This window comes from Haliotis rubra, unplaced genomic scaffold (assembly GCF_003918875.1).
Source record: "Haliotis rubra isolate DU_JTF1 unplaced genomic scaffold, ASM391887v1 Scf30, whole genome shotgun sequence".
NCBI lineage: Eukaryota > Metazoa > Mollusca > Gastropoda > Lepetellida > Haliotidae > Haliotis > Haliotis rubra.
In genome coordinates, this window is record NW_025766969.1 from 169,861 (window position 1) to 191,096 (window position 21,236).

General features: G+C 40.2%; 1 protein-coding gene across 1 annotated transcript in view; it reads left to right on the plus strand.

Moving 5' to 3' along the window:
* Window positions 1-1,559: 1,559 nt before the first annotated feature.
* LOC124282560 (SPARC-like) overlaps window positions 1,560-21,236 on the plus strand; it is a 45,679-nt gene continuing 26,002 nt past the window's right edge. The window contains exon 1 of the mRNA XM_046718565.1: window positions 1,560-1,768. The gene's annotated coding sequence lies outside the window, so the exon portion shown is untranslated. The remainder of the gene's footprint in view (window positions 1,769-21,236) is intronic.

A 21,236-nucleotide genomic window follows, 5' to 3' on the forward strand; every position in this document is an offset into this window, starting at 1 on the left:
ATCGTTAGTTTGACACTTGGTTAGGTGCCTGACCCTGAACAGTGTGGTTAGGTGCCTGACTCTGACAGTTGGTTAGGTGCCTGACCCTGACGGTTGGTTAGGTGCCTGACTCTGACGGTTGGTTAGGTGCCTGACTCTGACAGTCGGTTAGGTGCCTGACTCTGACAGTTGGTTAGGTGCCTGACTCTGACAGTTGGTTAGGTGCCTGACTCTGACAGTGTGGTTAGGTGCCTGACTCTGACAGTGTGGTTAGGTGCCTGACTCTGACAGTTGGTTAGGTGCCTGACTCTGACAGTTGGTTAGGTGCCTGACCCTGACGGTTGGTTAGGTGCCTGACTCTGACAGTTGGTTAGGTGCCTGACTCTGACAGTGTGGTTAGGTGCCTGACTCTGACAGTTGGTTAGGTGCCTGACTCTGACAGTTGGTTAGGTGCCTGACTCTGACAGTTGGTTAGGTGCCTGACTCTGACAGTTGGTTAGGTGCCTGACTCTGACAGTTGGTTAGGTGCCTGACTCTGACAGTTGGTTAGGTGCCTGACTCTGACAGTGTGGTTAGGTGCCTGACTCTGACAGTGTGGTTAGGTGCCTGACTCTGACAGTGTGGCTAGGTGCCTGACTCTGACGGTTGGTTAGGTGCCTGACTCTGACAGTGTGGTTAGGTGCCTGACTCTGACAGTGTGGTTAGGTGCCTGACTCTGACAGTGTGGTTAGGTGCCTGACTCTGACAGTTGGTTAGGTGCCTGACTCTGACAGTTGGTTAGGTGCCTGACTCTGACAGTTGGTTAGGTGCCTGACTCTGACAGTTGGTTAGTTGCCTGACTCTGACAGTGTGGTTAGGTGCCTGACTCTGACAGTGTGGTTAGGTGCCTGACTCTGACAGTTGGTTAGGTGCCTGACTCTGACAGTTGGTTAGGTGCCTGACTCTGACAGTGTGGTTAGGTGCCTGACTCTGACAGTTGGTTAGGTGCCTGACTCTGACAGTTGGTTAGGTGCCTGACTCTGACAGTTGGTTAGGTACCTGACTCTGACAGTTGGTTAGGTGCCTGACTCTGACAGTTGGTTAGTTGCCTGACTCTGACAGTGTGGTTAGGTGCCTGACTCTGACGGTTGGTTAGGTGCCTGACTCTGACGGTTGGTTAGTTGCCTGACTCTGACAGTGTGGTTAGGTGCCTGAGCATTTTATATCGACAGCCTGCAATGCTTGCTGCAGTCCGGCGGTTATACTTTTCACTGTGTTTGGTAAGTATTTCTCCAAATATGACAGGCTGATACCTCATAACCCTTAACAGTTTTTATCTTATATTCTTATGTGGAGGTGTATTTCCGACCCAGTTCCCTCTCTGTGTTGCCGTTAACACTCTCACATACATTCCCACGTCAATGAATACTTCTTCCGTTTGGTAGCAACCTGCGAAAACAAAGAAATGATGGAAATAATTACGCCATGTTATGTGAGTTTGTTGTCATGGTAACCACGGGCCTCCCAGCTACTAAGTTAAGCAAGACGTGCGACTGCTTGAATGTCTGGTAGTGAAAAGAGGTGTTGCAACCGTCATCACTATTTTCATAGTTTCCCAGCTGGTCTTGACGCCCAGTAAGCACAAACGTGAAATGAGGAACTAGCTATGTTACTCCGCCCCCTTGGTAAGAATTAAGCGGCAAGACGAGGTAAAGTTTGAGGCGACCGTTAGCTCCACAGTGTTAGCTATCAACGGGGAAGTGCGGTGAAGGAACATACCTCAGACGTAGTCGGACTAGTCCACAGTCAGGTGAGTCGTATCCCTGGTTCCCCTCATTATTCTGATGGAGATAACAAGAGCTTAACATATTTCACAACAAACGCTATGTTTATGCAGTGATGTTGGATAGACATTTAGTCAAATTTGAGTTGATACACTGTTGTATTTACTTGTCAATGTGCAAGTGGTATTTTTTTATGACAGTGATCTCCATCTGACCATGTAAAGGCTATTTGATATCACACACAAGGGATAAGGCTAGAGGCTGAGTGAAATCATTACTTCCATGGGACCATACATTGCACTGAATTCAAAATATACTCTTTGAAGAGGGATCGTGAATTATTACATCTGTTAATACCAAGAATTAGAATAAAAACATGTGTTTACCAAAGACCCTACGTGAGAACGATTAATAATTTTTGGTCATTATTTCTCTCAATCTTTATTCTGCTAATCAAACAATTGTAGTTTTCATTATTTCGTTCAATGTTTGTGTATGAACTTGCAAAGCGGTGAGTGCAACGCGGATAATTTCTAGTGGCTATCTGATTGCTGGAAACTGGCAGAGTTGCGGTGACCAATGCTATCAATGTTTCACAGAGTGTGATTAGCAGATTATGGAGCAAGGTACCCACAAACTCAACCTGTTGCCGACTGACCCGATTCTGGACCTAGTCAATGCCGTAGATGCGGTAAATGAGGGGACTGACCCTGGGCGGGGTTTTAGACAGTCCTGTATATGAGCGTCCGATGTCAACAACCACTTGTTCCGAAACAAGGCCCTACGAAATCGAGCTCCAACGGCTAAATCTATTGTTACAAACTATCATCAGACTCCTGAAGTACAAAATAAGAGTTAGACGAATTGAAATCGTCATCATGCAGCTCTTTAGCATGTTCCATTGCCACTGAGTAGTGCCGCCCCTTCTAATCTCACATTGCGATTATCTAGACGTCAATGATGTACGCAACTTCCAAACTGGGGTAATCATTGGTCATGTCTGGCGACGTCGAAATGAACGTCACGCCACTGTCAACCTGGGACCTTATGACAGATTACTCCATACTGGGGCCAAAAAACGAAGGGTTCATATCGGAGTAACATACTGACATCCTATGTTGTACCGTGTTCAGGGCATGTTGGACAACCGTTTGCCTTTCAGGACGAAAACATCCGTACTTGCCGTGCCCAATACGTCAATAACTCACCTCGAGCAGGACACCATTCATAGAGTGCCATGTCCAACAGTGAGCCGCGAAATGTCCTCCTCGAAACACTTGTCGGACATAACAGGTAGAATACCTATCGAGTGAATAAATGATTGTGGAATGGTGGCGGTATTACACCTAACTGATTTAAATTCCCCATCCTGCCCCTGCTGTCCTCCTTGGTGATCATAACTATCATATTTCGCTACTGGTTATAAAATGTTTTAAATTCATTCGTTATTACCCTACGACTGTTACTAGAAACCTTCAGTTATTTCTGAGTCGCCCAACTTGTTTCAAAGTATAGTTATTTCCTTGTTTGTTTCCATGTACTATCTTTTCCTTTACAATAGCGGCGACTGTAGGCACTTCTATTGCTACGACTGAATTAAGGAATGTCCCCATAAACAGTATTGGTTTTTCTCAGAACTATCTGCAAAAATACTTTTCATTCCAAGGTTCGTTTACATCATCCATGGTAGATACTATCATATATAATCCAAAGTAGGCTAGTTTTGTCGCCCTTGTAGAATTGTGTTGTTCGGACAGAAACGTTTGTACAGGCGATGGGACAGAATGGTAATACACTGAGTATGCCTTGAATTAGGGAAATCTATGATGGACGTTTTGTCATGAGCTCTACAATTTCCCATCGTCTTGGTGGGAGTATTGTGATTGTCAGTATATACAGTTATGCTATTTATATGATGGCACCTCTTCACACGCTATTCAAATCTTAAATATATGTATAAGGTAGAGTCTTCAAAGACGTTTTTACAGTCCACAGGAAGGAGTAGGGAGTGTATTGTTCTGTGTGGTGTTTAGACCGTTTTAATTGAGTTTAAATCCATGGTGTCAGATAGACAAACAGATAAAATCACATCAGTGGACCCGTGAAGATCCGGGTTAGAATTGATCTTGTCGTGACTAACGGGATCGGGTGGTTAGGCTCGCTGACTTGGTTTACACATGTCATCATACCCCAATTGCGTAGATAGATGCTCATGATGTTTATCACTGGATTATCAAGTCCAAACTCGATTATTTACAGACCGATTCTAGAAGAATGAGGACAATGTTTTATGGATATACAACTTTTTTCCAAAAAATGCTATCATTCTTCATCAACTCAACTTCTCGAATGCCCCTCAAAGAAACGATTCTAGAATATTGCTGAGTGTGCGTAAACAACAACCAAACCGAAATCAACGCATCGGCCTATATTCAAACGCATTATATATATCATTTTCGAATTGTTTGTTGTCTGTGATAAAGAAGTAATGAATAACAATTCTACCATAAATGGACACGTGACTTGTGATCACAGGTTGGTGTGTCTGTAGCAGCAAGACATTGTGGCAAGATATATCTACATTTTGGTATGATTTGACATATGCTGGTTATTATCGTGGTAATTACTTGGATAAAATATGACTGTTACATAAATTTAAATGCACTTTGCTGTTTTAATCATTTCCGATAGTCCTTAATTCGTAAATGAATAGGGCTAGTAACCTGATATGTAATCACGCAAACAATTTAAAAATAAATAAATCTGAAGCTGAGGCTTTTTGGGAAGAAGTGACGATATGACTACCATTTGAGTCATCATTTCTGCTGATACATGTTATTGAGGCTCGACATTCACCTAACGGATAAAGTCGTGGCAAAGTATTGCAATGTGGTTATGTCGGTCAAGTTTGTGTGGCATTGTTTCAAACTGGGTGTGGAAAATTCCGCAACTGTAAGCCACGGAGCGATTCACGTGCTTGAAACTGAAGTTCTACTGGGGCCCCCTATTCAGGTTTGACAATAATTGCATTATACATACACATTCTTCTCGACGCACACACAGTTTTGTTACCAGAATGAATTAATTTTATGATTCACCCGTAGAGTATGTATGTCAGAACAGGAAGTGGCAACATCGTTTCGGAAGTGCCTCGAGTGAGTCATAGTTACAAATCCGCACTTAAATTCTAAATTGTACTACCAAGAGGTATCTCTAATCTGGAAGTGACATGATAAAATCAGAAGTGAGAATAACTAGATAAAGTAATTAAATGGGACTTTATATTTTTCTACCCAAGAAGTATTTTCGTCAGTTCCCAAGATTATTTCGCTACGTTTGACATCTTCACCTGATCTGTTTCTGTTCTGGGCAGTTTTCCAAAATTATCTGGTACACATAAGTGCGTGCGTGCGTGTGTGCGTATGTGCGTGTGCGTGCGCGTGTATAACTGGGATGTGATGCTTCTGTTATAAGGTTAAAAAAGGCATATGTTATACAAGAAAAGTATCACAAATCCATTATTGAGATTTACGGCTATTTCGTGATAGAAGTGATGTTAGCACTGCTTGGAAATAAATCAAGGGATATAGAACACAATAACTACCAGTAATAGAACATAAAAGTTAAATTATCAATGAGAGTAAACAGCAATTTCCGATCACGAGGTACAACATGAGACCATGGAATGATGTAACTTTAAACGAATCAGAAATATTGTATCTGGACATGTGACAGGCTCGAACACCTTAAAAGGAAACTGTCAGCACTAGAAAGTGGTGCGGGTTTCAAAGTCAGCAGAATATTCCATATCTGGTAAAGAGTTTGCCCTGTCCAGTCCAAGTCACCTTGTAAAGAAGAGAGGGTTCGAGTAAACCTATGTGAGTATAGAACCTGGTGTTGAGTTATTCCTTGTATGCCAGAGTGCCAGTACATGAATGCAATGCTGTAGTTAGGAGTCCCGGTCGTCCGACCTCTCACTCCTAGACGTAGCAACCCCCGACGTAGTCTGTCTCACAGTCCCTGAACCACATTATTTTCCCTACTGCCAAGCCCTCTCTGCAGTGCTAAAGCCCTTAATAAAGCAAGTCTAGATTTCCTCAGGTTCAGGAATCTCTGGTCTCCCTGGGGCTCCTTTTCAATTTAAATGGGCTTGTTTGTTACTATCAAATTTATATATATTCAGAGACTAAGCATTAGTCTACCCCCGACGGACCAAGCGAGTGTAACTTGAGCTGACATCACCCCAGAACTATGTGGAACGGTCATCTTAATAGGTTGCTGGTAATAGGGTTTACTAACGCCAAGGCCCAGTTACGACACTTCTGATTGGACTTAATCTCGTTTGTTCAGTTTTCCAAATGCCAATGGTTGAATATAACACGATCATATCTTTGCTAAACAGCAGATATGGTGCACATCAGGTGTGTTTTGATGGTGGCATATAATTCATATTAATCCTAGAAAGTTTACCCGTGCTCATGCACTTTTACTTCATGTTTTCTAAAAGAAAGGCAGGGGATACGCCGAAATTGCAAGAGCTATTAGATTCTGTGTGATAATAATGAAAGTTCGGAACACATTAGTAATGAAGTGTGCCAGTCGTTGTTATGACAGCAATTTTGAAGGACCATTGAGGTGTGATGGGAAATGGCCGTTTTGGACCAGGTTCCTTTCGACGCCACCAGACACGACCACAAATGAATCGGGAATCATCGGAAAAACATCTTAACCCAGCTTCGACACTGTGTACTTCGTTAACGTCTATTTGCAATATGACGGTTGTAAGGGGCGGCACCACACATTGGCAATGGAGCATGCTAAAGAGATTTAGAATGTAGCAAGTACTATAAGCATGACATTTAATTAAGCACCACCTGAATCCAAATGTATTTTTCAAACGTTTGGTGTAAAAAGGCGATCACACACCAGCACACTGAAATACCCATGTAAAACCCATTCTTCACACATTATCTCAAAAATTGTGGGTCGCATGTTCATGATATCATGATTGCTGTATGTGCACTACAGTTTTGTGAACTGATTTAAAAGATGACAATACCAAAAGTTACCTTTTCTTGACATGACAAGACTTCGACTTTCAAACAATATACGATGGCAAGTTATTGGCATGCATGATGCGGGGTGTCCAGTCGCAACATCGATGCTAACAGACGGGTATTTGTCGACTTGTGAGGAAGCCGGTGGTCACCGTTGAAGTCGTCGGAACGTCCAAGTCCTGGAAGACAGATTGGCACAGGCTGGTGCAGGCACCAAGAAAACCGTAACGGTTCATTGGTCTTACGAAAGTCACTATCTTTTACAAGCTACCGACGGCCGTTGTCGCGTATGGAGACCTTCTAATGAGTACATGAACACAGTATGTCGCATCGGCAGCACTTCAACCACATAACGACGAGACCAAATATGCACATATACGCATTTTAATTACAAAGTTTAAAGGGAGTTTCTAAAAATACATATTTCCTCATGAGGCATATCACCAGAAGATAATCGAAATTGCTGAACCATTTGTAGATCACTCAGATATGGTGTGCGATCGCGTTGCGTATGACTGCAAGTCGGATCTCATGACAGTACCTGGCACACTCAACGGGAAGCACTGGATATCGCTGTCGTGGCACATTCTGACATCATCCCAGCTAGTCGTCCGGTATCCATGGGTGATAACGCTCGCCGTTCTCGTGTCGTCATTGCAGAACAGCGCCATGGAAACCGTGGCCGGAAGGAGCCAAGATATGAATCAAACATCAAACATCTTGGACGACAAGCTTGAAATCCTCCTGTTCAAATTCTGCAGGAACTGATGCTGGCACTCTGTGAAGAATGGCAGAGGATTCCGAAGCTGAGAATTCGACCCTTGATTGCCAGTTAACGAGGAGAAGACTAGTGGATGTTATCCGGGCGGCGGGTGGTTGCACCAGGTACTGACGTGGTCCCCAGATCATACAACTACAGCAATCTTTATTTAGCGGCGTAGTGTGGTGACCATTCTTTCCGGCGCTGTTGACAGTCACGCTTTCGTTTATCAGACTGCCAGTTAACAGTTACCACATTTCAAGTTTATAAGAGTAAAATATGTTGGAGTTACCAGTTTAATACGCTGAATTTAGTTCACAAAGCATATACATGTGGATTTTTCGTATTTATATATTATCAAAGAGCTCAATTATGTTACAATAGCTACAAGACAGTACAGGGGAAATAGTAACCTTTGTTATATGAAGCACTGGTTCCTGGAGTTCCTACCTGGTGTTTATTACGTATTATCTCCTGTAGTGTAGTTTACTTCTCTTTCAGCACTATGTAATTCAAGTGATGCTAGTTCTCAAACGTGACAACATCTATCATTATTATGCTAATATTTGTTCTATCATAATGTATCTTCTTCAACAGCTTCTTCCATTAGTGTTTCCTTTAAAGTTTTGTTTCCATTAGGCAGTTAATGGAACTGTTGTCGGATGGGCTCGACGTACCTAATTGGGGTGAGAGGTCTACATTCATTGAATCGAACAATTTAGAATTTGAGGATGCAGTACGTAAAGCCATTATTAGACATTCTAAGATGCCTAGCGGTTAGAACAATCGAAAAAAACAAACATTATCAGACATTCTACCATGAATCGAGAAAATACTAGATTCTGATTGGTTGTTCAGAAAAATCAGACGGCATCAATTGTGGATTGACGTTCATCTGATTGTAAGGCCGCTTCACCGCGCATTAACAAATCTTATTGTGAGAACTACTTCCGTTTGACCACAATGATGGAGGATCATAACAACTCCATGGATTTTGACGCTGACTTTCGAATATTCCACATAGGCAATTGGAAATTTTTGGATTAAAAATGCGTTTGATTTCATTGCGCTTCACTGCGCACGTATAGAACACTGCCGCACTACTTCAGCTTGACCACCAACATGACTAATATCAACACAACAGACGTGATGGAAATGCTGATAAACATTTATTTAAACTCGAAAAATACAATAATATGACACACACACACACACACACACACCCAACAATTATGAGGGAACCTCACTATCATATTAATTCTATTTAGGAGATAAACCTAGTGTGTTTGAAAATCAGAGACATGCTTTACTGAATTGATGGCGACTAAATTTCAATTGGAACCGAACGCGTAGCGTGAGGTTTCAATTGATATATTTAGTCGCCATCAATTCAGTAAAGCATGTCTCTGATTTTCAAACACACTAGGGTTATCTCCATTCTACCATGAACCATTTAAAATCGAACTTCCTTGCTCTGCGGAAGACACTGCGTAATCCGGCATGGGACGAGAGGCGAATTGAACTCGTCTGTGAAGGGAGCGGTAGGTGCCGTTCGTATTTTTTAAACATTACAACATAACAATATTCTGTCCAAAGGAAATCAAACTACTGTTTAATCAATGCAATTAAATTATGTAATACCCGAGATCTTGGGGTTTTTTTCATCCCAACTCCACACGACTAAAACCAGCCTATTGTTTTGTGTGCCGTGAAACTGTACCCCCCTGGCCACACTATAATGGAATCGCCTGACCTACTTATTTTCTTCGAAGTAGACAGTTACGCAACAGTTTGAAATGGCGGACGAGCCAGTGTTTACATTTTGCGAAAGGTTGAAATTTGAAGTGACAGTGGGTAATACTTGACTGACTGTCGAATCTGAACCCTGCAGAATCGAAGAATAGATCCTTTCCTGATCAACCTACGACCTGTAACTCATCAAAGACTGTTGATTTTTATGACCGGCCGATCATGATTTCACGTACTGCCTCAACCCCGGCATGCGACAAAAGGGTGACAGTGCTGCTGCTTAGTGTACATGCGACTAACTTGTGATACCTTGGAACTTTGTTTTCATCGTTTGGGACTGGACTGTGTCCAAGCGTTTTTCAAAGTAGATGAACATAACAGTGACAACCTTGCGGGGAAGCTGTCAGAGAGCAGAATTATTCTGTGAACGATGCAACGGGATATGATGGAGTATGACTGTGAGTGGCATAAATGTGGTGTTTCGCCAGACCGTTAGATCTACTAGTATCTTGCAAATTTCCCATTCTAAACGGAATTAAATATACCATTTACCAGGTAGGTAAATGTTTACTAATGTTTTGCTGCATAGTTTGTATAGGTAGGGATGTATTTTTACAAGGCTTTCTGATTTATATGTTACATATTGTTTTGTTTATGTTTGGGGCTGTGTATTGTAACTGGTGAACTATTATAACGAACTATTATAACTTCGAATATTCCACATAGGCAAACTATTATAACGTTAAAGCACTCGGACGCAAGCGTCCTCGTGCTTTAACTATAATAGTTCAGGGCAAAAGTGTGTTTTATTACACTATACATGGTGGTAGAGCGAAGTGTATTTCTTAATTATTACTACTTATTGGCATCTTATTCTGATCAGCTGATTGTATCCAACTTTCTGAATAGCCATTCCCGGGCTTCAAAGATTTGTTTCTAACGGATGAATATACCGGAGGTAAATGGCCCGAGCAGCAGTGTGGAAATACAAGACAATATTTCAAGAGAAAGATTGAAATATAATAAAGCGGCTGAAACTGATTACGTAATAAGAAAGTTTTAATGTTCAGATAGTATTCCTATTCCGTAGTTACTTGTATTGTTTATTTCTATATTATAAAGGAGACTGAATGGTCAAAAGAAATTACTGTGCAGTTGCATACAAATGACTACAAGCATGATGCTGATAACTATCAGGGAATACCAGTACTGATTTCAGTTGGAAAGTTATACACCATAGATCGGAATTGCTTCATGCAATGGGAAACATGTATGAAGGACTGGCAGGATTTAGAGCTTGACATTTCAGAATCAACAATGTTTTCATCTCGCAAGTTTTAATTACAAAATATCGATCTAAACTGGGAGGTACATTTTATGTTTGTTTTATGTTTTGCACAGACACTTGACTTTGTTCGAACAAAACACAATCGGAATGTATTTGATCAACACGGGTCAACATCGTCAGTACAAAATAGGTGTGTCAGTTGGTGGGCCTTCGTTACAATCGACGTCCACTGAGGCAGGGAACAAAAAGGAAAATTGAAAACAATGTGAAACATGTTTGGAGAAGCACAGCACCCGCACCCGCAATGAACAGTCTTCCTCACAACCCCTGTTCACACAGTATATCCAAAATGATCGGATTGGTAGCGTGGCAACGGAGGCTGTTACCCGTATGCTACTGCGAAGAGAGGGCATACCAAGGCGTCAATACGTATTATAGCTAAAATACATGGAATTATCATGAAACGGCCCTCCCATTATCAGAAATTTGCGGGCCGCTGCAAATGATATTGGACCGCTCAACCGTAACGACGGGCCACTATCAGTTCTGTTGTCAAGTGACGTCATAGTTGGTGCGTCGGTTCATTCGACATTGGCTTTGGACTGGCAGATATTCTGGGTCAAATAAGTCAAAGCAGCCCGAATTCCTGCTTTAAAGAACCACTAAACTTTGTTTTTTGTTACTCTTTTAACCATTACATATGAAAGATTTGTGGTTAGTCTTATGCGGAACACCAAATTTATTCTTTAAAAACTTGTGGTTAATTAATACCGAGCGATTAAAAGTGGCCAAAAAGTCGCCTGCTTCCCTCTCGCCCGCCAACGAAACCACAGACAGGTTACGTAACTCTGTCGCCAGAGCACTGCAGTGACGTCATATGAGGAACGATTTTCAGTTAGGTGTATAGAAAGTGTGTAGCACGCTCATCATTTTGATGATTTCTCGACATGAACGACGACATGCCGAATCGTTGCTTTGTCGTCAATTGCTCCTAGGGGTCGGGTGATGGTGTCACCATGCACAGATTTCCACAGGACCCCGCAGTTCGTGCTAAATGGGTTATGTTTGTGAGTGCGAAGCGAGCGTTGTGGAAGCCTGAAACGATATCTTACTTGTGTTCAGATCGCTTCACGGAAGTTAAAGAATCAAAACTACTTACTAGTTGTAGTAAAATATGTATATGATTGATGACCATAAAGATTTTCCATAACACAACTTGTAACATAACGATTTCTTCCTCGGAAGTGAGGTTGTGGTCGAAGTAACAATAATATTGTAAGTAGTATTATATTGACACCCACCTCGCTGCCAGGAGAAAATTGTTATGTTATACGCTATATGTCATGCAAAATCCTATTGGCCATCAATAAAATACATATTTTACTACCAGTAGAAAAGTAGTTTTGATTTTTAGAATTCGGTGAAAACAAACCTAAATAGCATTTATCCACAGACTGGCGGATGTTCCCGACAGGGCGCCGCCATTTTGAAAATCGTAAAGTCTGTTAGAATTAATGAGATTATAGTTTGTTTTCATCAAGTTAGAAAATCAAAACTACTTTCTACTCGTAGTTAAATATGTATTGGAATCATAACCAAAAGGATTTTGCATGACACAAGTTATAACATAACGATTTCTTCCACGGAAGCGAGGTGGGGGTCGAAGTCACAATACTGCGCGATAAATGTCTTGCTACATTCACATGGTTAATGTCCACTCACCAGTATGTAGATACTAGTCAATGTGCGTCTTTATATTTGGTCTTATAATCCTAATTAGTTTATTATCATACTTTTATGCATTTTGAAACTTAATAAAAAGCTGACGATCTGCTGATACTTATAGTGAATTTATAACAGAACTGTAATATCTAGACATTTTATAGTTTGCCAATATGAATCATAATTCGCACACACACCCTAGTGTATGTTGTCTGTCTCATTACACTTCACGGTGAAAACAATGATTCTGTTGAATGCTACGACAAATGAATAAAAAACAAAATGCAAATATTAAAATTAAAACAGATTAAAGTTATAGGAACAATATCAGGCCATTACCTTGTTTGAGGAATGTATCCATCAATATCCACAAAACTGTTCCAAATGATGTGTCTTTTAACAGTTTAATATACGAAAAAGTGATAAATCTTTTCAGGTATTGGTGTATAGTCTCATTGGTCACCCAAGATAGCACACCTGGCAACTAATTGCATAATGTCCGCCTTTCATTAAAAACAGTAATTTAGTTAGCCAATAATGGGCAATCAATCAATGTATTGCCGGTTAATCCTTTGAAAGAAGGACGTTGTTTTTACGCAGACACCAACACGGCAGAGTGTATTCAGTATAGATTAGTAAATCTACATACATAAACACTACCTTTTGACAAATCCGCTGTGTAAGATAAAAGTAATTAATCAATCAGCGTGTTATCGGTTAATCCTTTGATCGATGTTTATAATGTTGAATATTTACTCCAGACACAAGAAATGCCAAATGGGAACCTTTGTCGGGTAATCTAAGTGTGTTACCACTAATTATCCCTGTTATAAATTCATTAACTGACCATCAAGTGAATGATGACAAATAACATGTGTAGGTTTATACCACCGAACACGGGTTACAACAAGGGAGTATTAATTGCTGTATTGCATGTGAAAATTTATGGGCCGACACTGTTTTGAGAATACAAACAGATTTTTACATGACATGATTAAATATCGAGGTAAAAAAACACAGAAATCGGATCAATTTGGATCAGTCATTATACAAATAGGGCCTAACGACACCAATCAATTGTGACAGAAGCGTCTATGAAAACAAGTTGTAACTCGGAAACTAGGCAAAGCAGGAGACAAAATTAAATGCCAGTAGATTGTGAGAACATATAGCTTTCATTTTCCACAACAATTGTCACGATTTCAGGTTTATACAAGCCTGTAAACAAGATAATTTAACCCCTAAAATGTAGATGAATTCTGCATCGGCCCTCAAAGCTATTCCTCATGTGACGTCACAGAGTCGCGCCGCTCTGATTGGTTGAAATTTCGTTCGCGGGTGAGAATTGTGCACTGTTGTCAAAAAGGTCGATTTAAGTCAATTAAAGGTCGAAATGAGTAGTTTTAATGACGGGGTTTCATTTATAACGATGCCAGTTAGTGATTTATGTATTTTAACCCCCTAGGGTTTATGTGACCTTTAAATAGTTGTAATATTGGCTTTCTTGCTGGTGCTAACCTTAACAATTGCACTATTAAGGCTGTTGAAGGACCAAAACCGAACACTGACATAGTTTGACATGTTGCAGGCTATGGTCTTGTCAAAGGCCAAGGGCGAATATCGTCACTTTCTGTTGTGACGTCACTTGAATTATTCGATGACGTCTTTGCATTCGGGCAGTCAACCCCGTCAGAAGTTGATTTGGGTAAACTTACAGTCAAATTCCTTCATTGTTTCCTTTTTTCTTTAAACACAAATTCCATGTATTTTAGCAATAATAACGGTAATGCTATTTTTGAGGGCATTATCATTAGCAGAAGCCCTCGGTCTTTTTCAACTGCCCTCCTTCGTCGGGCAGTTAATGGAATACCTCGGGCTTCTGCAAATGATAATGCCCTCAAAAATAGCATTACCATTATAGGGTTGATCCGGTTGTGCTATTATTGGCAGTGACAGGGACCTGATGCCTCAACGTCACTGAACTGCGGTTTGCCCTATGACACAGTGACATCGTTTGGTGGTAGGAGCAAGAACGTCATGAGATACGTGGACGACTTTTGATAACGTCATTATTAGTTACATAATTATCTACTTGTCCCATTTTGTTAGTTTACTCGACATAGAATACATCTACTTAATGATTTAGTTACCTGATTTGTACGTAATCTTGGTGTGACATGTGCGCGCCCAAGGCCTTCATGGATCAGCGATCTACAACGGTGCCCGTCTGTTGCACTCGAGTCCTTAGACTGTGTATTGTCTACAGTCTAGTGCTCATGCAACTGCTGCAACGGATTACCCAGTATCAAATCTCTCTTATTTTCACCCGAGTTTCAATGGTCATTTAACAAACTTTCAGCACAAAAGGGGTGGGTGGGTGGTGCGCACACCTGCACCCCCCTCCCCCCCTCTCTTGATCCGCCTATGTATCATGTTAACATTGACTGGCAGAGTAGCCAAAATAGTGCAGGAACTGCCGATCCTAGTTGCAAAGCCCTGCCTCGTATCGTAAGTTGTGAAATCTTTCTAGATTTTGTGCGTATTGTCAATATAACGGTTATGCCTTTGATGGCAGAAACGTTACAGAGAGGCATGCGCGAATTTGCAAAGTACATCAGCGATATTCCACTTCATTGTGATATATTGGGTCGCGTTCAAGATTACTGGACTTGCGTTCCACATGTACATACATGAACCGAAAATATCATTTGAACATAAGTTTCATCATATTCAAATAAAACTTGTAATTATTCATGTCGCCTTCAAAATCAGCATTCTGAAAGTCTATGACTTTACTTGGGAACTAGTTCATATTCTGGGGGTGGATGACGTGTATATATTGATGAAAAGATCATGTGAATTTCTTAAGAACAATCATATTTGCTCACAAGGCAACTGTTAATCGATTATTTATTGTATGTCTCCAAATATAACCCACATGGACATAAACTTGTATGGGAATGTAACCACACGTTTAGTATTTTTCAGTCAGATTAAATATTTATATAAGTATTTCATATCAAAAACTTATATCATTATATCATCTTTAAGCTTTACGTAAGTTAATAACTGGTATCAGATCAATGCAGTGGGTCGATTAAGTCGTGGGTTAACAAATACTCGGCCTACACGGGAAACTTGGAATGTTGGTGGTAAAGTGGCCCACCACGCCAACTGTTGGCGGTTACCCCATAACGTCACTGACGTGCTTGCTGCACGTAAACGAGCCATTGTTGGCCATATATAGGCTAATTTTGCAGTTACAAGTCCGAGCCATTGAAATAAATGCTAATTCTGTCAATGTGGTAATAATCCATGTACCTATGACAGAACGCTGAAGAGCGTGTGAGAGTATAGGATGAATTTAAATATCGCTAGTATACTGTTAGGTTATTTTTAAACCAAGCCAAGAGTGATGTTCATTTTCCATCTAAATATAACACACCTGGATGCCAGACTCTACCAAAGACTTTGCTGATATAGCAAAATACCACTCTAATCTCCTTACCAGTATCCAACGCTTTTGCAGTATAATCATATAAGTGAGATAACTGGTACACAGTAGAATCTCCTGTCTAAAGTTCTGATTGTAATGATGATATTAAGCAACTGTCAAGAAAATTGGGAACATGCTCATATACATAGTTTTCAATATCTTTGTTAAACAGCTCATATAACAAGATTCCTGCATCGTCTGTATTTCATATCAGCTGGATGATAGGTTGCCACGTCTAGCATCTCCCTGAATCGGTTGTACAAGTGTCACTATATCATGAACATACATGCTTTCAGCAGTATTACAACTGTACGATGTATTTCATATCAGCTGGATGATAGGTTGCCACGTCTAGCATCTCCCTGAATCGGTTGTACAAGTGTCACTATGTCATGAACATACATGCTTTCAGCAGTATTACAACTGTACGATGTATTTCATATCAGCTGGATGATAGGTTGCTACGTGTAGCATCTCCCTGAATCGGTTGTACAAGTGTCACTATATCATGAACATACATGCTTTCAGCAGTATTACAACTGTACGATGTATTTCATATCAGCTGGATGATAGGTTGCCACGTCTAGCATCTCCCTGAATCGGTTGTACAAGTGTCACTATGTCATGAACATACATGCTTTCAGCAGTATTACAACTGTACGATGTATTTCATATCAGCTGGATGATAGGTTGCTACGTGTAGCATCTCCCTGAATCGATTGTACAAGTGTCACTATATCGTGAACATACATGCTTTCAGCAGTATTTCAACTGTACGATGTATTTCGTATCAGCTGGATGATAGGTTGTGGCATTGGACATAATTATTGTTACTGATGCATCAAATTTCACAATGTCCTCCACATGTCTACCATAAAACGTTTTCAAAGTTTTACTGAGGCCTTGAATGTTGTAACCTTGATAAACAACTTTTGAGCAAGAGTGGTATGGCGCTCTTTGAAATCTTGGTAAAAAGAGCATCTCGGTTGTGTCTCAAAAGTTGTGAAATGTAAACACCAAAGGCTGGAGCTGTTGGAATATTGCTCGACATGAAAGTTGAAATCATCCCTTTTGTCATACAGCCTTGTGGAGAGTTTGTGCCACTCTGAATCTTTATGCATAGATCTAACTATGAAACAGTTGAGGCAGTCTCACCTGTCTCCGGGCGGTGGGGTAGCCTGATGGTTAAAGCGTTCGCTCGTCACGCCGAAGACCCGGGTTCGATTCTCCACATGGGTACAATGTGTTAAGCCCATTTCTGGTGTCCCCCGCCGTGATATTGCTGGAATATTGCTAAAAGCGGCGTAAAACCAAACTCACTCACTCACTCACTCACCTGTCTACTTAATTTCAAGTTCGGGTGGGTAAATCAGTGGAGGGGAATTGGTTATTTGGTGGTTATTAAACGATATCAAATCATCGATGTACCAGAAGCTTTAGTTAAACTTCTTGGCCAAATTACCATGTTTTGATTTTGCCAACCTAAGCAGTAATTCTGATTCATAGGCATACGGCAACAGATCCGCAGGGAGGGAGAGCACAATTGGTGCCCATGGGAATCTTTCTTCTTGGCGAAATGTTTACCCCAAAGTTTACAAAGATGTTATCAATGAGAAAATGCAGCATTTCACATATTGTTTCCCGGGTAAACTTCAGATGACATTTGTTTTCATTTTTGACAAATTGTCCTGAACCTCTGAAGATAGATATATAGGTATACCTTTGTTGACCACGTTTGTTTACAAAGCCCCTTGGTTCAAGGAATGAAGTTTTTCCTTAAGTTGGATACGTGGGGTAGTGGTATACAATGTTAAAAAATCAAAGGTTTTGACAGAACGGAACTTGGTCCGTTTCTGAGATTCTAAAAATGTAAGCAAATCCTTTGTGTCTTTGAGAATCCACATGGTATTAATTCCGCTTGTCTTTACAATTTTCTGTGAATATCGAGAGAGTCTTTTCTTGATCGTATTAAGGATTATAATTAATCTTTGAGACAGGGATTGGGTGGTACATTTACTGGTCCCAGCAATATATCTGTCTTTGTACGGAGTTTTAATACACGAATACACAAATGACATTTTTATAGTCAAGGTAGAAATAGATAGTAGAATAATACCAGTGAATTTGATGGAGTGTGTTGGATAAGAGTAGTAAGCTTTATATACATATATATTTTAGTCATCAATTGAAATATTTTGGTCTGTCTAATAACTTCATGAATGAACCCTTCCCCCAGCATGATTAGATCTAATGGTGCTATAATTTTGACATGTAAAGAAATTATGAGCTAATCGAACCGAATGAACAGGAATGGGCTTCGGAGATGTGTCTATCTTGTCTGGGTCGAAGTGAAAGATTTGTTTATAATCATCGTTGTTATTGATAAGCCGTTTAAAACATACTGTGGAACCTGCATCTGCGGTTTCATAGTACAACATCATTTTGAAATGAGTTTGCCTTTCCCCGAGATAAATGTGATTTCGTGGTATATTTTGTCATGACTAGTGCCTCGGGAACCCCGCAAATTGTTCTTGAAGCTTGCAGGTGAAGTTCTTGCAATAACTGGCTCTGAGCTATTGTACAAATATCCCACATATAACTACAATAAACAAAGGCTGATTAGATAAATGATTGTAAATAGTCTCATTAGTTTTCCGAAAGAACTGGTATTTAAAACCATTGGATACACTTTCTTTACAGTTTCTTCAATATCTTAATTCCAAAGACAATCTTGTAAGATCACACCTAGATGTTTGTATTATTGAACTTCTGTTTTATCAGTAACTTTCATCTGAATGCTGGTTTTGTACTGGGGGTTAATTTCATTGGAATGTGGATTGTTTCCGTATTTTTTGTGGAGTAAAATCAACTTGCCATGTGTCTGCCCATTTACAAGTCTTTTTTAGATCACACTTCTATGTATGACCACCCTAATGAACATGAGAAATATCTTGTGAAATTAACAAATGTGAGTGGGTGAGGTAGTTTCTGAATAGTTAAAGAAGTAGACACTCAATTAAAATATATGAATAAATTAGGGTTACCACATCGGTATTTGAGGTCCTCCTTTAAACCTTTTCTAAACTGAAACAGTTTTGTAACTGATTTTCACCATGACTGAATTTTGTAAGTATCATATTCATATGAGGTATATGAGGAAAATGTGAAATTATCTTCTGTTTAAAATAGATTTAAATCGAGAGAAGGTTTCAATATTTTGTGTTGCCATGTATTCCACAAAAAGGATGGTACAAACGAGGATTCAAGCATCTTTGTACGTAGAAAACCCATGGTCATATTATCAGGTGAGGTGAGGTGAGGTGAGGTGAGGTGAAATTTAACGTCGTGCTTGAGAATATTTCGCTCATATGACGGCGTGCATGTGTGTGTATGTGCGACTGCTTGTACTAGCCCCCAGACTTAAGCTGGTTTTATAGTGCTAGCCCACTGAGATACCACGCCGCAGTGAAGCATGAATACCCCACTCAGACACATTATACTGACTCCGAGCCGACCAGTCCTTGTTGTACCCATTAATGCCGAGTGCCAGGCAGGGACCAACAAGTACCATATTTTAACGTCTTTTGGTATGACGCGGTCGGGGATCGAACCCGCGACCTTCGCTCTCCGGGCGGACGCTCTAACCACTACACCACGGAGGCGGTCCCGGTCATATTATGAGCAGCTCCAAAGTTGTACATGTATGTTGTGTTTGACTCGAGTGAGGGTGAGGATCTTTATGGTATGGCGGTGACACAGTGTTGTCCTGCATGGTGAGGTGAAATGTACATATTTGAATTAATGTTCAATAGGCTTAGTCTTGGGTGAAGTAGTAACAGATTCCCAAGGCAAACATGCGTCCTTCGAACTCACCGTGAAGGCAAAAGATCTGAAAGGCATTTTGATCAAAGAACACAATTTATTATTGCAGAAAAGTAGACAGCTTCTGTCGTTTAAGAGCTAAGAATGTGAACAGGTCAGGCAATACATTATGTGAACTAATGAAGTTTGATCTTGGTTTTGTAAAGGCTGAACACTGACACAGATAAATAAAGTCGTCAGCAATTGCAGGCGAATCAATAGACCATTCTTAATGAGGCCTCATGAATATTCATATCTGTACCAAAACGAGGCTAAATTGGGCAAGGACACAATCGCATAATGGCGACAAATCTCAATGTTTACTTCCTGGTTTCAAATTTCCCTTGAACGGTACATTACGAAACTGTCCAGTAGTTCAGGGAAATCGCAGAGAAATGGGAAAGGGCTACAAAAATGTTTCTGTAGCATATCCACGGATTGAAGGGTGAATAATTACTGTACTTCACGACACATCACGACAAGTCATATGACCTAGATATCTATGTTAACGTTTACCATGTTGCGCAGCATTTATGAAGGGAAACTACTCTAAAGTCACAATAGTGGAAATATTACAAGGGAAGTCAATCACGTTTACTTCATCAACATATGAACAAAGCAAAAGACTCAACGTATTTCCTGACCTGGATTCAAATCATCCACTTCCACATGGGAGTAGTGTTGTTAATTCTTGAGCTGGATAATCGAGATTATACGCAATATGTAGATTCTAGATCAAGATAGCTCTCCTCGAATGGATCTGGACCAAACAAAATTGTATTACTCATGTGATGAAATTATTTGTTTGGTATTTTTTCTGTTTAAAATGTTTTGTCCTATCGACTCTGTTTTATAGATATAGGATTATTTTTAGTTGTACCTACTGGTGATGGCGATGTGCGCGTAACTACATGTTACAATAGCAGAGGAACAACGAATCGCCACGTCATCATTTAGAAACTATTTATTTCAATCAACATGAGTGGGACACAAAGTGCAAGACAAAACTGCATGATTTTTGTCAAGTTCTTTCTTGACTGATTTGGAGGTGAATAATTATTTTACCTAAATGGACTTATGGTACCTGCATGGGGAATATTTGAATCAATTTTCAATACTGTGTAACTATGTATACCATAAAATTGATATATTGTAGATCTGGCTAGCTATTCTCGAAACTTCTTAAGCCCTACGAACTTCTTAAGCCCATTCTTAACACATTGGCTACGATCAAAGTTAAGAATTCTTAGGGCTACGAACGTTTCGAGAATAAGGGCCCTGGTGTATTTATTCTGTACCACTGTAACTGAAGACCTTTTTAAGGAGAACATATAATCAGATTAACATAACAGGATTCACACTACAGCAAACAATTAACCTAAATAAATAACGAACACCTGGAGAGCAGTTAATAAAAAATTATTCTGAAATGGTGTCCTAAAAGTCCAATAACAATAGATACATTCACAATAGCTTCCAACTGTAACACTGATGAACAACAATATAATTTTCAGAGGATGCAAATTGAAAATATATTGGGTGCAATATTTATGTGGATAGA